This window comes from Psammomys obesus, unplaced genomic scaffold (genome assembly GCF_907164565.1).
Source record: "Psammomys obesus unplaced genomic scaffold, mPsaObe1.curated_primary_1811, whole genome shotgun sequence".
Taxonomy (NCBI): domain Eukaryota; kingdom Metazoa; phylum Chordata; class Mammalia; order Rodentia; family Muridae; genus Psammomys; species Psammomys obesus.
The window spans coordinates 531,381-548,697 of NW_026596463.1; the positions used below are offsets into that span (position 1 = coordinate 531,381).

The 17,317-nt window shown below is 44.8% G+C and overlaps 1 protein-coding gene across 3 annotated transcripts in view; it reads left to right on the forward strand.

Annotated features, from left to right (window-relative positions):
* Positions 1–17,317, forward strand: part of Lhfpl2 (LHFPL tetraspan subfamily member 2) — a 143,687-nt gene that overhangs the window by 44,642 nt on the left and 81,728 nt on the right. The window contains exon 1 of one of the 3 annotated variants that reach the window (XM_055598456.1): positions 8,073–8,139. The exons of the other annotated variants lie outside the window; for them this stretch is intronic. The gene's annotated coding sequence lies outside the window, so the exon portion shown is untranslated. Of the gene's footprint in view, positions 1–8,072; positions 8,140–17,317 lie in introns of those variants that run through there. 3 annotated transcript variants of the gene reach the window in all.

Here is a 17,317-nt window from a genome sequence, read left to right on the forward strand (position 1 = left end):
AGCCCTGCTTCCCCAAGAGATAGAGACTTTAAGCAGTTTATTCTAAGTAGTGACTGCACAGGAGGCCAGCCTGGGTTGGCACTGACTTTGGCATTCCCAGTGTGCCTTCACGAGGTAGAGATTCCTCTGCAGCTCTTGTGTGTGGATCTGCAGAGTTTCCTCCTTCTGTATCTGTAAGGGAGGTCCTGTCGTACATGAGCTGTGGGGACAGTCTGCCTTGCCATCTCTGGATTTCTAGACTTCCAGCATCCACTACCCAGACTCTCCTACCACACTTTCCTTTGGCCTGTAGCTGCAGGTCAGTGTTACTTGTTGAAAAGAATATTGCATTACTGGCTAATTCAATAATATGCCTGCTTGACCACTGTGAAAAGATCACCAAAAGGCAATGCTCTGAAGGGAAGCATGTCTTCTTAGATCCTTTCCAGATGCTGTGTGGGTGTGCCCTTCATTGCTGTCTTGTACAGGCTCCATGTTGGGTTCACTTGGGAGTCAGCTTTCAACCCAGCAGCCATATTTCATGCTAGTTGTGTGTGCCCAACAGAACTGTAAGAAAATGCAATGTCTATGCGTGCTGCCTTCTCTTCTATGTTCTGCACATGCCGCAATTTTGCTGCTTCTCTCCACGTCCCCAGACACAAGGCTTCTGTTGGCTTCTTATTTTGTACAATACTCAGTTTTTAACAAGCCGGATTATTTCAAAGGCACGTCTTGTTTAATAATCAGCAGAAAGCCCCTCTTCCATAAAAGCAGGAAGATAGCGGTGGAGATGTTAGGGGCTGTGGTGCACACAGGGCTGCAAACACTTGCTTTGCCTTGGCCTTCGGCTTTATTAGTACTTTAAACTGCCCTTCGTCATCCCATTTCTACCCCAACTGCCTTTCCTTTCCTAGATGATTGTATTGAAAGGCAATGGCAAAATGTGGCTCGTCTTTTCTACTAGGACCTTAACAGATAGTTTATTCTCAGCCATAAACATCTTAGTAAGCCTTCTGTTTGGTGACTCGTTAGTTTGATGAGAAAAATGTCCTAATAAAGAAAAAGAAACTGTAAACAGTTTCTTTAAAAGCTGCAGAGGGAAAAATGCTGGGGCACTTGAGGTCAACTGCTTCCTCCGTCCTTTGGATTTCTTTTGGTGTTTGCTTGTGGGAACAGGCAGGTTGGTCTCAGGGGTAATCAGCATCCTCCATTCATGGACCTACCATTCATGGATGCTTTGTTTCCTGACTTTCTTTCTGTATAGGCAGAGGCCATGTATGAGATTTCACAAAAACAACAGTCAGATTTCCTTCTTCCTGCACAAGTGGGCATGTCACATGTGTCCCAAGATTGGTAATGAGCACAGCTTGATTTTTCTCAGAAGTGTCACAAGTCCTCAAATGTAAAGGGCTAAATAGAATCAGAGGCTCTTGAGTACAGGGACCATCTGTACCTAGCCTGTGGTTACATAGGCAGAACCTGGACTATCCTCTTGTACAAAATCTCCCAGCACTAGCAGGATTGTATGTTGCTCTACATAGTTTTGCCAAGGGTGAGATTGATGCAACTGTTTCCAGACTTTGTTAGAGCCTTGTCAAGTAGGAAACATAAGGATCCAAATGTACCTTTCATTGTAACATATCTTTAAAGGACTGCCCTTTTTTTTTTTTTTTTTTTTTTTCTTCTTCTTGCTGGCAGGGTTTTGTTGGCCTCGGGGAAGAGAGCCAGAAGGAACCACTAGCTGCACTGAAGCCACGTGTGGGAAGTATGGCCATTTGCATAATGGTGCAAGAACCGGGGTGTAGCAGACATGACAAGTTGTTTCACAGTGATACAAGCATATTTCAGTTAAATAGCTTTCTAATGACACCCACTAATAAAATGCCTTTTCTATGATGTGCTCTTGCCTGCAACATGGATCATATTCTGAACCAATGGAATTCTGGGCCTTTTTAACTTGTAGTAATCGGCAGATGAGCCTGTCCTCAGGGCAGCAGGAATGGCCTGCCAGCAGCTATCTTATGGCATTTGTGCATGCATTCAGCTGCAGGTCTTGTGAGCCCTGCGCAGGGCACAGGAGGTGAGCCAGCACATGGTATGTTGGTGGAAATAGGCCAGCACTGCTCAGAGTCTGTACAGACTGGGAATGGAGAGGAGCCTGCTCGACTGCTCATGCCAGGGCAGAGTTGAGAAGGGGCAGGGCAAAGAGGTCAAATAGGTCTCCTCTTGATTGATTCAGTCCATGTCTGTTTTGGAACCATACACCTCTGTTAGTTGACTTTCTAACTTTGCAGCGAAGCTTTAATCCCCCCACTTTCTAACTAGGAGCTGGATGCAGTGGAAAGCAGTGTGAGTCACTCAGACTGACCTCAGGTTCTGGTGGCCACGAAGCAGCCACTTGACCTTCCTGAACAATTACATATGAAAATATAATAAGCACTCCCACATGTGGCTGACAGCAAGAAGTGAGATATTAAACCATTTTATCCAATCCCTCCTAAAGGTGAATGGCATGAAAGCTAAGGAAACACATTTTTAAAAAAGCTTGATAAAACAGGAAGACAGGGTTGATCATGGATCAAGAGAAGGCACCATTTGTTAATAGTGCAGCTGTTATTCTAAGTGCTTTCTTTCTATGTGATCACGCAAACTGTGTTAGTATTTCATCCTCACCTGATAGCTGAGAACTCTAAGGCCACAGCAGCTGCATAGGCTCCATAGCTCTTAACTGTAACAGTGGTAGACAGCAATGGTACCTCACATCTCTACAAGCCTTCATCCTTGGAAGAACACTGTCATCTTTGCTCCTCAGAAAGGAAAGCAGAAGATGGATAGAGACTGGAGAAGAAAGCTCAGGTAGCCAGAGCAGTTACTGGCCTGAGGTTGCTAACCCATTATGTGGCCAGGTTGGTACTCAGACTTTTGACTTTTTTTATTTATTCAGACCAGGAATACTTAAAAAAAATGTTTTTTGCTAAAATTTGTTAATGTAGAACGGACATAGGATGTCAGTTGTGTCGCTGGAGGTCACATGTCACACTAATAGTAACTGATAAGAAGGGCAAATCCAGCCCTGAGCCACTTAGCTCAATTTTGAGGGATTCAAGTGAGCTGGAAAAGTACTGATGTGTCTATTTTCTGGGCTCCTTGGAGCTGGGGACCGTCTTCACCGTTGCTCTTGAGATTCTAGCCCACCGGGGGAAGATGAGGTAGCCAGGGCACACTTACTTGCCCATGAAGCTCCGTTAAAGGTGGGCCGTGGAGAAAGATGACAGGTTCTGTCCCGGCCCCTGTGATGGGATGCCCCCAGGATGCCCTCTTTAGCACTACTTGGCTCCCTGGACATTGGAAGTTTAGCACAATTTTAGAGTGTGAGAGAGATGGGAAGCCAAGTAAAGTACTGCCTGGTGGCCTCCTGGAGTCATTGTGGTTCTTGTAGCTGGGGACGCCTGTTATTAGGCTGTTGGCAAACAGCTGTCAGAGAAATTAATAAAATTCCCAAAGCCTGCATGAAAGCAAGTGTGGGATTAAATCCCCACCGTTCCCTGCAGTGGCTTACCTGTGGGCAAGAGCTCAGGCCTGAATTCTTCTACTTTTGCACTGGGGGTATGGAACACACAGGCAGATGCAGAGATTAGACTAGGTGTGTCAGCCTTTAGAGTGGCTCTCTTTCTACAGGCCTTCAAAATGATGAAATTCTTTCTTGATTGTTTAGTGGCATCATCTGTCCTACTTACTAAGCAGGGTTTGATTGGCCTCTTTGCCAACAAGCATAACGCAGCCGGCAGAAGAAAGCAAGCAGGTCTGTGTGAACAACTTTACCTGACTGTGAAGAAGACAATGTGTTTTAACTTGGCATTGCTCACAAAGATGAGGGTTTTCAGACCGCTCTTGTTTTGTATGTGCTTCTCCAGATTGCTATGTCAAGAGCTTTTGATGACTGTAAGAGGTACTTCCATCGCTAATAAGGAAGGTCGAGGCTTAACAGAGTGGCTGCAGGCCTCTAGAGTTGCTTGTCACTGAAGCGACAGCAGAGCTTTCCTCCCACCACAGATAAAGACATGAGCTTATTGAGTTTAAAAGCCATTAATCTCCCATCAGGCAGCAAAACAGAATTAAAAGAGTATTCTAGGGGCTGGAGAGATGGCTTAGCGGTTAAGACCACTGGCTGCTCTTCCAGAGGTCCTAAGTTCAATTCCCGGCAACCACATGGTGGCTCACAGCTGTCTATAATGGGACATGATGCCCTATTCTTGCATGCAGGTCTACATGCAGATAGAGGACTCATACATAAAATAAACAAATCTTAAAAGAGTATTCTAAGTGTTGGTGTATAGAAAAAGAATGCTCATGCTCTTGTTGTATTGAAATGCCCTTCTCCAGAGTTTTCCTAACTGCCAGGAAGAATGATGTATGCCAGGTGAGTAAGCAGAAGAGTCTGAGTTGAACAGTAGTAGTCACCCATAAACCCTGGATGTTTCTGATGCTGTACCTGCTACATGGCCGAATGTAATAGGGCTTTTAAGGAAGTGCCATTAGCACATTGGCACCATCACAGACTCAGTTCTCTGAGCTGTTGCAACTTCATGGTAGCTGCAACAAAGGACCGAGGAAGGGACAGAGGAAAGAAGTCTGTGAGGTGTGAGCCTTGCGTGACAATGTTCTCATTGGCCTGGGCCTTCATTACTGTCTATGGAGTGCTTCTGGATGACCTGTTCAGATAACACCCCTCTGAAGGCAAGAGAGCTTGGAAGCCAAATAGCACAACATCAGGTAGCAGCCATCGTGAGTGTGTGTGGACTGCTATATCACTACAAAATGTCAGCTTAGTGAAGTGGCCCAGAGGCCATCCCTAAGGGAAGAAAGTGTGAAAAGGGCGGTTGTAGATCCACTGTAGGACCTGGGTTGTTGAGCTGGGTATGGTCATGTGATTATACCCACACATCAAAGTGGAGAATTTGGTGCTTAAATCCGAGAATCTGAACTAGAGGACTGCTGCTGTTCTTCATTCCCAAATCTTAAAAGGTAAAACAGGGGGTAAAAGCATGGTGTTGTCCCTTTTTCCACATTAAGCTCTGCAGTTCCTTGGCCTGTTGGACCACTGGGAGGTGTGTAAGAGTGATCTATATTGCTCCTTGGCTATGTGACTTTGGCCAAGCTGCTCTCTAACCGGTCCACAGCCCACGCACCTCCCCCTATAGATAGCATGTCTTATAATACGTCTGTGCATGGTCTGTAGAAGGGTGCTTAGTGTAGTGCCTGGCACCTGGTCAGGGCTCAGTCAGTGCACAGTGATGATGAAGAGGAGGGACAGGAAAGGCTGAGTATGATTAATCATGCAATGGTTTTCAGTGCTCTTGAGGTTTTTCACTGTGGAAGGGTCTGTCCCCCTCAACTCAAGGGAGGCTGGGTGACTTCCCAGACGAATACACCCCCATGAAACTCCGTGCTACACACACTCTCTTTAGCTTCCTGAGTGTCCTTTCCAGGAAGAGCGACAGCTTTTAGGCCTCTGTCAGCATCTGTTTCCTATTTACTCCACACACTCCAGTTTAAACTTTCAAGATCATTCTACCCCGTCAGATGATGGAAGCAGCTGGGCCTATGGCTCATGCTGACTCTGTCTTCTGAAGGTCATGGCACCTGACAGCCTCTCTCTAAGTGAGCCCTTTAAGTCATCAATTAAAGATACATAAACATGCATATCTCCAGAAGAACCAAGTATTTTAACATTTTAAAAGTATGTCTGTGTGTCTGTCTGTCTATCTGCTTGTAGAAGTAGCCCAGGACCAAGGAAGAATCTAGTCTGAATTGAGCTAATGGCTCATTTGTTGATGTTGCAGAAAATATAAATATTGGGTTAATAATGTTTATTATTAAATAGCCTATAATTACTACAGTGATGTTATCTAACCTGCTACCAAATCAGTAAAGACACAGACACCTGATAGATTTTAGATAAACCTTTTTCTTTTACGTGGGGCTGGGCAGATAGACCCTCTAAGCCACCTCATTATCTCCCAGCCCCCATCCCATGCCATCTGCTTTAATCATTTCTGTCTGAGTAACTTCCCATCCATAATTCCATAAATACTTGTGTATTCTCTGCATCTGGGCTGTTTCTCTCGATGTGGATCCTCACAGTCAAATCTTCCCTAGCCCATCGTGTCTCTCCTCTTTGTTTTTCCTCCAGTACCTCTTCTCCTGTGATCCTTTTGTCCTCAAAGTCCGTGAACCTTAGCTCTGCCTCTCATGTCTGTCCTGCCCAGGTATAGGTCTTTTGTTCAACCAATCAGGAATGATTTCTTAAGGAAGGTTACAAACATCATTTGGGGGTACATAAAAGACAGCAAGCAGGCCTCAGGGAGCAAAATAATTAACTATAGGATATATAGCAGCAGACCAAGCCCCAACAGTAGTGGTTAGTGTGCATAACAAAGCTCATATTTATCACTCTGAGGGCCATCACACAAGGTTTACATTCTAAATTCCTAACTATGGTCCTAAGCCTTTCTTCCCAGTGCCACTCACCTGTGCCATGCATCTTAGCTGAAGGTCAGGTCCAGGTTAGGTCTCTGATTTGAGGGTCAGAATCCTGGGGGAGACCGTCCAGCTGTAGGACAGATCAAGGTGGCATCTCTCCAGATGTGCAGAGCAGAGCATTGCTCTTGGTCTCTGCTTATACACTGTCCAGTGAGCAGCGTGGGGTTCTAGGACTGTGTCCGGTTATCTTGAGTGAGTGACGTCCCTGGGTTCTGGTTATCAGGTGTAGCCTTGGGTCTAGTGGGGTTCCTGACTAAGCCATTTGTACATGCCTAAAGTGCATTTTGTGCTATGCTCATTAAATATCTCCTCCCTCTCAGCCCTTCCTAAACATAGGTAACTTCAACCATTTTAAGTGAAATTGAAAAACAAAATAAAACTTGCCACAACAGAAGGGTCCCTCTGGCAAGGAAAGGAAATTATCAGCTAAATTTCCTCAAAGGGTTCCTGCCAGGGAAAACCTAGACCAGCCTCACTCAGACTCTTGTTGACAGAAAACCATCCTTAGTTCTCCTCGATTCTTAGGACTAACCCCCCCCCCCCTAGTGTGTTTGTTTCTCTCTGTGTGAGAGTATATACCATGAGCTGTGGTGTTCGTGTGAAGGTCGGAGACATCCTTGGGAACTTGTCCTGTCTTCTGACTTGTCTGAGGCAGGAACTCTCCTGAAACTCTCTAGCCACAAGCTTCTGAGGAGACTCCCGTCTCCTTGGACTTTAGTGTCACCACAGGAGCAGTGGGATTATTGAAACATGCTACCCTATCCAGTTTTATGTGGCTGTCAGGAATCTGAACTCTGTTCTCATGCTTACAGGGTGATAAGCTCTTTCTCCAGCCTGAGATGATGGTTCTTTCTTCTCTGTCTTTAAAAAAATCAGAAGATTGATTTGTTCTTATTTTTTATGTGATTTAAATCTTGATTTTTGTCTGTCAGAAAAAAAAATAGATCTGCTGGTATGTTCTATCTTTAAATGGATTCTTTATGCAGGTGAAATGCAACAGCCATGCCAGAGAAGGGAGCATAATTCATACCTTTGTGATTCCGTCCAAGTTCTGAGAAACTATTCAAACTCAGTTATGCTGGTGTTTGCCAGTTGAGGTCCAGCCAACCCCTGTACTTGTCTTTCCTTCCCAGAAGGCATGACAAGGGAAGAGGAGGAGAAGAGTTCAAAGAATTAAAAACAGAGATTTCATTAGGGTAGCATTTAGGGGTCAGGTAAACACTGCTTTCGAGTTTCATTGAAAAATTCCAGAAAGCCGAGGGCAAAGTCTCCAGAAGACTTTTATGGGAGGTAGCTCTGTGGGAAGTTCCTCTTTAAGAGAAATGTCAGAAAATTCAGGACAGTGCCACTAGGGAACTGTTAAACAAGGCAGAAAAGGATACAAGACCCCAGTTGGTTGTTGTTTTGTTTTGTTTTTCTTTACGTGAGACATGGAAAACCCAGAGAAGAGCTTCTTTACTGAGCAGAACACTGGCCACTTTCCCTCTAGGAGCTGTGCTGTTGTTCACTGATTTGTGAACCTGGATTTTTGAATGCAGACATCACAGACCTGCCTTGGAGACAGTGGCATGTGTGTTCCTGAGAAGCCAGACACTTTCTGTGGGCCTGCCATTAAGGGTAAGGGCTGCCTCCTGGCTGTTCGTTTTTGTGTTGTCCCTGTCCCCAACCTCATATGTATCAAGAGAGCCAGAGTTGAGAAGATGCACATTTTCTTTGGAGAAACATCTTCCAGGAACCTTCTGACACCATTCCACCACACTCCACGTGGAAATCTATTTCCCATTTCACTTTTAAAAGGAAGTTGAAACAGTCCCCATTGTAGCTGAGAGAAATGAAACCACGAGCTAAGCAACTGTGGAAATTGTGGAATTTCTGTCCTGGAGATCTTCAACGTAGAACATAAAAATTAGGTCACTTAAATAAGTCTGCTTGGAGGGTTCCAAATGCATTAACTGCTTAGGTTAGTGTTCATATCTCGCCAGATCAGAAGAAGTTAGTCCTTTTTATGGGACCTGTTGACTTTAAATGCTGAGTCCCACAGGTCTGGAAATGGCCATGTCATGTGCAACGGCTTTTGCAAATTGAGGAGTGAGTGGGAGGGAGAAAGTAAAGGAAGTTCTGCTTCCCTTATACCAAGCGTGTGATCTCTTTAGAGGACGGTATGAAGGAGGACAGTTGTCTGCCTAGATGAAGCATGAGGAAGCCCGCTTCAGTGAGGGGCTCTATCCACGGGGATGTTTAGCTCTGTGTTGTCACTCTGAAGAGTTAAGCCGATTATCTGGAACAAGCCCTTAAAATCATCTGGCTCCAGCATGAGCCTAGAATGATAAAAATTGAAAAGGCAAAGAAAAGGTTCTTTGTGGAACGCCAAACCACAGCGATCATAAGTTCTTGTGACTTGAACTCTCACTGTCCCCATGGCCATTTCCTTCTTCTGAGGATTGCATCCAGCTCTATCTCCTACTACATAGTGGCCAGTCCATCTGCCTCCCTCCCACTGACCTTAAAGAGACAAACTTCCAAGGCTGGTGACCACTCACACCAAAAAACATGGAGGTTTTCTTAGCAGTGGAAACTGAAGGCTGTGGAAGGTGCTTAGCAGAGAGAAACTCAAATGCTAAAACCTCAGCTTTTATTTTTATGTGTGTAGCTAATTTTGAGAACTCATAACTTTTCCCATGCTTTTAGGGTAAAGGTTTTAGCATTTTATTTATTTGGTTGTTTTTAATTCTTTAAAAATTTATTTTACATGTGCGAGTGTTTTGCCTGAATGTATGTGTGTCACCACATGCATGACTGATACCCATAAAGAGAGTGTTGGGCCCCTGGCATTGGACCTGTGGATGATTGTGAGCTGCCATAGAGGTACTGGGAACAAAACTCAGGACCTCTGCGAGAGCATTAGGTGCCTTTAAGCAATGAGCCATCTCCCAGCCCCTTGTTCGTTATTTTTGAGACTAGACTTCTCGTTGTACTTCAAGCTGACCTGGGGCTTTCCATCCTCCTGCCTCAGGCTCCTAAGAGGTGAGATTGCGGGTAAGTACCAGTGCATCCAGAAAGATTTAGGAACTTAAATTAGGAGGTTAAATGTCTACCTCAGCTCGTTCTCTCTCTCTCTCTCTCTCTCTCTCTCTCTCAATAACCCTGTTGATGCAGTTTGTGTGGAGGACTTTCTTCGAGATCTATAAACTCACCTTTTTTCTTTGTGTTTATTTTCTTTCTCTGTTGCCAAGGTTGGTCTTGAACTCCTGGTCTCTGATCTTCTCTCTAGTTTCTGAGTATCTGGAGCTATAGGCCTGTGTCTCTGGGCTCCACTTTCGCTGTCTTTTTCTTTTTTCTTGGGTGGGCAAAAACAAAGGCAAGATCTCAAGCTATAAAATTTGGTTTTAGTCTTGGTTTCTTTCTTCCTTTCAGTTTTTTAAGGAGCATACTCATTAAAATGAGGCCGTGACTTTAGTTCCTTCTCCTTTGAAATGTTCCTTTTGTTTGAAGTCAGTTCTGCCATGTGGAGCCTCTCAGGATGTTTGTCTACTATGGCAGGCCCCTAATCTCATGTGTAACTGTAATATAGGAAACAAATCATGTGGCACCACTGTTTGGTTTGTTCTCAGGTCCCTCCTGTCCTGGAGTTCCCAAGGCACATCTGAACCCACCAGGCCCTGAGGAACCTGCTTTGTAAGATGATACCAGGGACACAGAATTGGGAGGGATGTGGTTACTGTCCCAGCTGGCTCAGCCACCAAGACTCTGTAGTGATTGTTGAGCTAGAGTCTCACTGTGGAACCCAGGCTGGATTTGAATTCATCAGTTGTGCTTGGCCCAGCATGATAGTTTTGGTCACCTCATCTCCCTGGACTGGAGTTTGCTTTCTGAGGGAATGTTGTCCATAGCAGCATCTCTCTGAGTGTGTTCTTGCTGTGACAGCAGCTTTGAGTTAATATAAAAAGTGCTGAGGCTGGAGTATCATTCTCTTCAGAGCCCCCAGGGCTCAGTTTTTTTGGTTCTGTTGTTCTCCTTTTGGAGCTCTTGTCCTCTCCAGGTATTTCTATCTCCCTCATCTTTCCTAAGATTCCCTGCACTCTGCCCAGAGTTTGACTCTGAGTCTCAGCCTCTGCTTCAATACCTCAATCAGTAGAGTCTTTCAGAAGCCGTCTGTGGTAGGCTCTTGTCCTGTTCCCTGTCTTCTCCTGCTTCCAATGTCTATCGCGTTTGTCCTTCTGAATGAGGATTGAACAGCTTCCCTAGTGTCTTCCTTGTTGTTTTAGCTTCTTTAGGAGTATAGATTTTAGTATGTTTGTCCTATATTATGGGGCTAATATCCACTTATGAGTGAGTATATACCATGTGTGTCTTTCTGGAATAACCTAAAACCCCAGCACAGATGTAGTCCATAGACTCAGTCTTCAAGTGGGTTCCCTAGTAAGGGGAGCAGGGATTTTCTCTGGCATGATCTCAGTGACAGGCTCTTTGATCACCTCTTACTGGGGGGTGCAGCCTTGCCAGTCCACAGAGGAAGACAAAGCAGCCAGTCCTGATGAGACCTGATAGGCTAGGGTCAAATAGAAAGGGAGAAGGACCTCCCCTATCTGCGGACTAGGGGCATAGAAAGAGAAGAGGAAGGGAGGGTGAGTTTGGGAGGTCAGGGACCACAACCAGGATACAAATTGAATAAATTGTAATACATGATAATAATAAAAAATAACATAAAAAGTGGTTAGGCATGGAGCTGTGTGGAGATGTAATAGTTGAGGACAGGCTGTGTCAGTAGGAAAAATCATTCTTTCTAGCGTGAGGCCTTGCTTCATCGTAACAAATGCTCTGGAGCAAAGACAGGTGTGAACAGAATGGTATCTGAAGAAAGATTGTTCAGAGGCTTCAGTGAGTATCTGCAGCTCTCTGGCATTGAAGAAGCGTGTGGAGAAAGAAGCTTAGATCAGCTGTAGGTTGTGTACCGTTGACTTTATCTGAATTTTCTGTCAGTCATTAGAAAAAAAGTTGTGGCCTATCACTCTGTATGGTAATCACTGTGGGGTGAGGAATGCATCCAAGACCTTGTTCAAGAATTTGCAGCCGCTAATGCGTTTGAGAGTGGAGATGATCAGACCATCTTGAACTTGGTTTCTTCCTTTCGATTTTTTAAGGAGTGTACTCATTAAAATGAGGCCGTGACCTTAGTTCCTTCTCCTTTGAAATGTTCCTTTTGTTTGAAGTTAGTTGTGCCATGTGGAGAACCATCAGGGTTAAGCCACTGTGTGGGCCAGTCCACTGGGTGGGGCTCTGTGGCCAGACTATACTTATAGCTCTGAACAGTTGCTTCTTGCATGTGCCATGGGTCGGTCATGCTTACACAGAGCATGGAGGACTGGCCCAGCTCAGCTTTTCTTCCTGGCCCTCTCACCTTGGTCGGGTGGGAGACCATGCCTACCTCTTGACATCTGGAATCTCACCGTCAGTGGCTCTTCTTTTGAAGGCAAAAGTTCACCCCTGAGTTAAACCAAGCCCGGCTGTGGCAGTGGCTAGCACTCCACAGGACCCTGTGTGGATTCTCTCCCCTCACAGCGGGGAATTAGGAGTGGGCTGACAGTACGAGAAAACTGTTTTTACTCCATTGTGTTTTGTTGTTCTAGTTTCTTAGTTTGTTGAATGTCATTTTATTGTTAAATTTTGAAACATTTGATTTTTATTTGATAGCAGCACACAGTATTTGCATTTAAAAATAGTTTTAATGAAATATTAATTTTTTCTTTTTATTGTTATGATTTTATTGTATGTATATAGATGTTTTGCCTGCATGTCTGTCCATGTGCTCCATACATCCCTGGTGCTCGTGGAGGCCAGAAAAGGGTGTCTAAGCCCCTGGAACAGCACTTGCAGACAGCGGTGAGCTGCCACGTGTGTGGTGGGAACTGACTCCAGCCCCTCTGGAAAAGCAGCTAGCGTGTTTAACCAACCGAGCCATCTCTCCAGGTCCAGCACACAGGAATTTTATGGAAACAAATTTGGGGAAGGGAGAGTGACAACAGTACTATTACAATGCGCAAACCTCCCTTAAAGAATGATTCAATATAAGTGAGTGGGTCTTTACTGTGACCATGGGACAGCTCCCTATATCTGAGTAGATACTGTAAGTACTGTGTGGGGCCTTAGCAGGGCTCCAGTCTTCCAGGGGTCACCTGGATTCAGTTATTTATATTGCATTATTTTATGTCTTTCCTGTGAAAAATAAGAAAGTCACACATCTGAAATGAACTACTCAGGCATTTTTTGATGAGAAAAGTATTGGTTTCCTTTATACAAAATGCAAACATCGCAGAATTCTAAAGCTTGCCCATCCCTGAGCCTCTTCCTCCCACCCTTCCACCCCACAGAACCATCTCCTAGACAGTCCTCATCCAGTTGTAAAACTGACCACTTAGGATTTCATTGCATTAATTAGTTCTAGGGAATCGGCTTCCAAAGTGTTGAACTGTGAGTATTTTCTTAAAAATTATAAGTGGAATTCTAATACTGGGAGGGGGAAGGAATAAAAGCAAAGCTTTCCTGACTGTCACTTGGAAACAGTTGTTTCCTTTTTACTCAGGCAGACTCTGGTGCTGTTCCCCAAGGACCTTTCTGAAGGGCACCTGCAGCAGTAGGCGGGTATTGGTGTGCCGTGGACCAGCTTGGCTACTGTAAATGGGATTCTGTTGTGTTATCTGCTTCCCATCACTGACGCTGGCTGTTTTGGGGGCTGTTGTTGTTGAGCTATATAGTTAGTTGCAAACTTAAAAACTCACCACCCCAGTCAACTCGTGACCTTTCCATCTTGAAATGTTTTACCTATGTGTTCAGCTCCGCCTCTGACTTCAGCTCCAGTGCTACACCTATCCCTTTAATCTGTGTAAGGCAGGCTTTCTTCTCGTGGACTCGATCTGTAATTGATAATGATAGTTTCTGCTCCTGTCAATGGTAGATGTTCAGGTTCATGGACTGAGTAGGAATGAGCACTTTCTTCTTACAAACACCCATTTTTGGAAACTTGAGTTCTGTCTAGTTTCATTTCCCTACCAAGTAATAAAAAATAACACTGCAGTATTAACACTGTCAATAATCTTGAAGTATTTCTCAAGTTTTGAGCTGACTAGAGTAACTCAGAGCTCTACAGAAGAAGAACACAGCTCTGGAAATATAATATGTCCCCAAATGTTCGTTGTGTGGCACTAAGACTGCCCCTCTTCACTACTGAGAGGGTGTGTGCATCCTGAAGCAATCAATGAATACTTGATGTGTAGAATTATTTGGTTGAACTTTGAAGAGGTGAGAGCATATCCCTCACCTCAACCCACTCCTTCAGTCAACGCATCCTGTGTGGTTGATGTTGTCCTTGTTTCTATGTAGCAGGCATCTCTTCCCTTTCTTACCTCACTCTTACTCATGTCGAACTCAAGTCACTCTTACTCACTCTTACTCAAGTCACCTCCTGTGTGCCGAGACATTCTGGAACAAAATTGCCCATTTCTAAACTTTTTCCGAAGTTTCAGGCCAGCTGCCCTGTGAAAGTCCCTTTAACAACAACAACAACAACAACAAAAATGCCTACTCCCTCACCCTCACCGTATTTTTGGATTTCCTGTATCATCTGCCTACATATATGGCTTACTAGTTTCTGTTTACTGAGTACCTGGCCCTTTTCGTGTGCTATTCCAGATATTCTGGAGTCTATGAATCATGAGCCAAACACTCATGAAATATCCCATCTTATAATGGAGCTGGTGTTCCAGAAGGTAGACAGATCACTGACTTGTGTGGTGTTATCTGTGTGGGAATTCACCTGCCTAAACATCTGCTTCTCTCCAGCTCATCTTTGTGGTGATGGTCGGACAATGCTTGCAGCCTCCAGGGAGGATAAAGCAGCCAAGGAGAGCAGATGTCAGAGACTCAGAGAGTCTGTACTCTTTCAACTGGAGGGGGTGGGGAAGGGAGGAGCCATTTGAATGAGAAGGGGGGAAATACATGTGATCTGGATTTGTGGGATTTTGCTTCATCTGTGTGATTTTTTTTTAAGGCTCTCCCTCAACCTTTGTTGGTCTTGTCTCGTCCTAAACTGATTTAGGGTAACTTTAATTGTGTTTGTTGGCACAGCTCATTAATGCTGGCCAAGAGATGGCTGCTGGACTTGACAGTGGCGTCTGGCAAGTATCTAATGAGTACTGAGCATAGGTGTGACAGTTCTGTGTTCAGAGTGTGTACAAGCTCTTCCTGATTTCACAGGGTGTGTGGGAAGGTATGGCATGGAGCTGCATGGACTCAGAGGAGGCTCTAGGTGGACATGTGGAAGAAGAGCTTAAACAAGGCTTGCACTAAAATGAGCCTCAAGCAGAGTTCCTCATCTGTTGTTGGGACAGATGTAAAAGCAGTCATGGAAGAAATGGCCTGGACCTTTAAAACTGAGGTTTGTGGAAGAGAGTGCTAGATGTGTTGTCAAAGAAGTAAAGAACAGAAAGCCACACGCCCTGTGGCTCATGGTGTGGGAATGTCAGCAGAGCTCAGGACAGTGGTTGTGGACAGGCATACTTTGCAGGAGGACAAATTCACTTGCCTGTCTCTGACTTTGAGAAAAAGAGGGAGTAAGACCTAGGATCTTCCCAAGGATTTTCCCAGCTGCCTCGCTGGGAACTTCTCCGTAGTTGCCACAGGGTTCAGGTTCTGAGTGCTGTTACCAAAGCTTCTGCTATTTCACGCCTTCTGGAAAAGAACAATGCAGTTTAACACCGTCAGGAAGGGACTTGGCCAGGAGGCTGAATATTTGAGGGAGAAAAGCTGACTTTTAGCCTGTGTTCCTGACCCACAACAAAGAAGGGGAATCTTGAAGAAGGGGTGGGGAGAACATGCTGTGGTTAAATAAAGAGATATATATGGATTTAAGGGGGAGGTTGTCACCACAGTCTGTGTGGACACTGGTATATGAACAATTTTTCTCAGAGATTGAAACATTTCAGCCACCAGGAAGTTCCTTAAGTAGGAAGGTAACTCAAAATAGCTTCAGGAAGTTCCTGAAACTGACCAGATTCACGAGTCCCCTCCCTGCCAGAGTAAGCAATAAGAGCAGAGTCTTTCTCAGGCCAAGAGCTGAGCTTCAAAGAAGACAGGGGCTGGGGAGGCTGCAAAGATGACTCTGACACCAGAAGCAGAAGAAGCAGAAACCAGGTGAACTGTCTGTGCAGTGTGCTCCAGGTTCCCAGCTTTGTGCGCTTTCATCCGTGCTGGTTTGTGATGTGGTTGTTTTGGAGTCATTTCTGCTCCTGTAAGTAACCCCTCACCCATATTCTTGTAACCTCAGTAAAATTCATTGCTTCACCAAGTTGGCCTTTGGTGTTACTGTACTCTGCTCTGTCAAGGACGCCCTCTCTGAGCTGGGTAGACATGTGTTGCATCTCTTCAGGAAAAGCTTTGTCACACAACAATTAGAGATTAAGTGAGTATTCCAAGGGACTCTCCAGGAAGCTCTGGCAACTTCCATGTGCCCCTTGGGTATAACTTTTAGTTTCCTCCCCTTCATTTTTTCTAATTTGACACAGCATCCTACCAACTTTTCCATGGAAGAGTATAAATACGGTGGTTCCCTGAATGATGACAATTTTGTTGTGTGTTACTATTTTTAGTTTTAAATAACAAATCCTTCTGATTTGTTATGATATTTCTGGTTAGGTTGGCAAAGTTGTTCCAGATTTTCTGAGTAAGGCTTCATTGCATGTGTCTTTTTAAGGGTGACATATCTGCCTTGTATACCCATGGTATACCTGTTTGAAGTGACCTCACTGTAAGGGCTCCATGGCTGAAAACGAACTTTAGGATTTATTAATAAAGTATACTTATTGAATGGTATTGATAAAAGCAGTCATAGGCTTTATAAACTAAAGGTTTGGAGGCCCTTTGTTCTGTTATAATAGAGGTTTTTTTGCACCTCATTTGTTGGAGACAAGTGTTTCATGTATCACAGGGTGGTCTTCCGTTTATTGTGTAGTCAAGGATGACCTTGAATTGCTGAAGCTTCTGTCTTTACCGCCCAAGTGCTGGTAAAGCAAGTTGTGTGTTGCTATGCCTTGTTTATGTGGTGCTGGGGATCAAACCTGGGGCTTTGTGTACTCTAGGCAAGTCATCTGCCATTGAGCTGTACTGGCACATCCCTATGCCCATGGGGTCCTCAAAGGGGGCAGTGCAGAAGGTCCCAGAGGACAGAGGACCGTAGGTCTGAGAACCATGGCCAAGAGAAGCCATTTCCTAGATAGAACAAGATGTCTTGTCTTGATGTCTTTGTGCCTAGCAGGGAATATGTCCCCAGTTGCTAGTTTTAGACTGAAAGTAAATAAGCATAACAGGCAGGTGAATGTGTCTGTGCATGAGGATGATAATGAAAAGTTTAAGTAGATAAAGGTTGGTGATCCAGACACACCCATCCTTTCCAAACACACCCACCCTTTTCACCATCTCAACCAGTTTGGCGCAGATGCAGTGGTCCCTCCCCCAGCCATCACCTAGGCTTCTTCTTTCCCTTGGCTTCTTCTTTTTTGTCTTTTCCTCTGTTTTGTTTTTGGTTTTGTTGTGGTGGATGGATAGCTGTCCAGGGTCTTCATCAGTTATCTTTATTTTTGAGGTAGGGTCTCTCACTGCAGGAGCTCAGCAGTTTGAACTGGCCAGTGAGCCCTGGCGGTTCTGTGATTGCAGCACTCGGCTCCCACTCCTGGCCTTTTGTGTAGGTCCTGGGGATCAGAGTCAGCGCCTTGTGCTTGCACAGCAAGTTCTTTATCATCTAAGC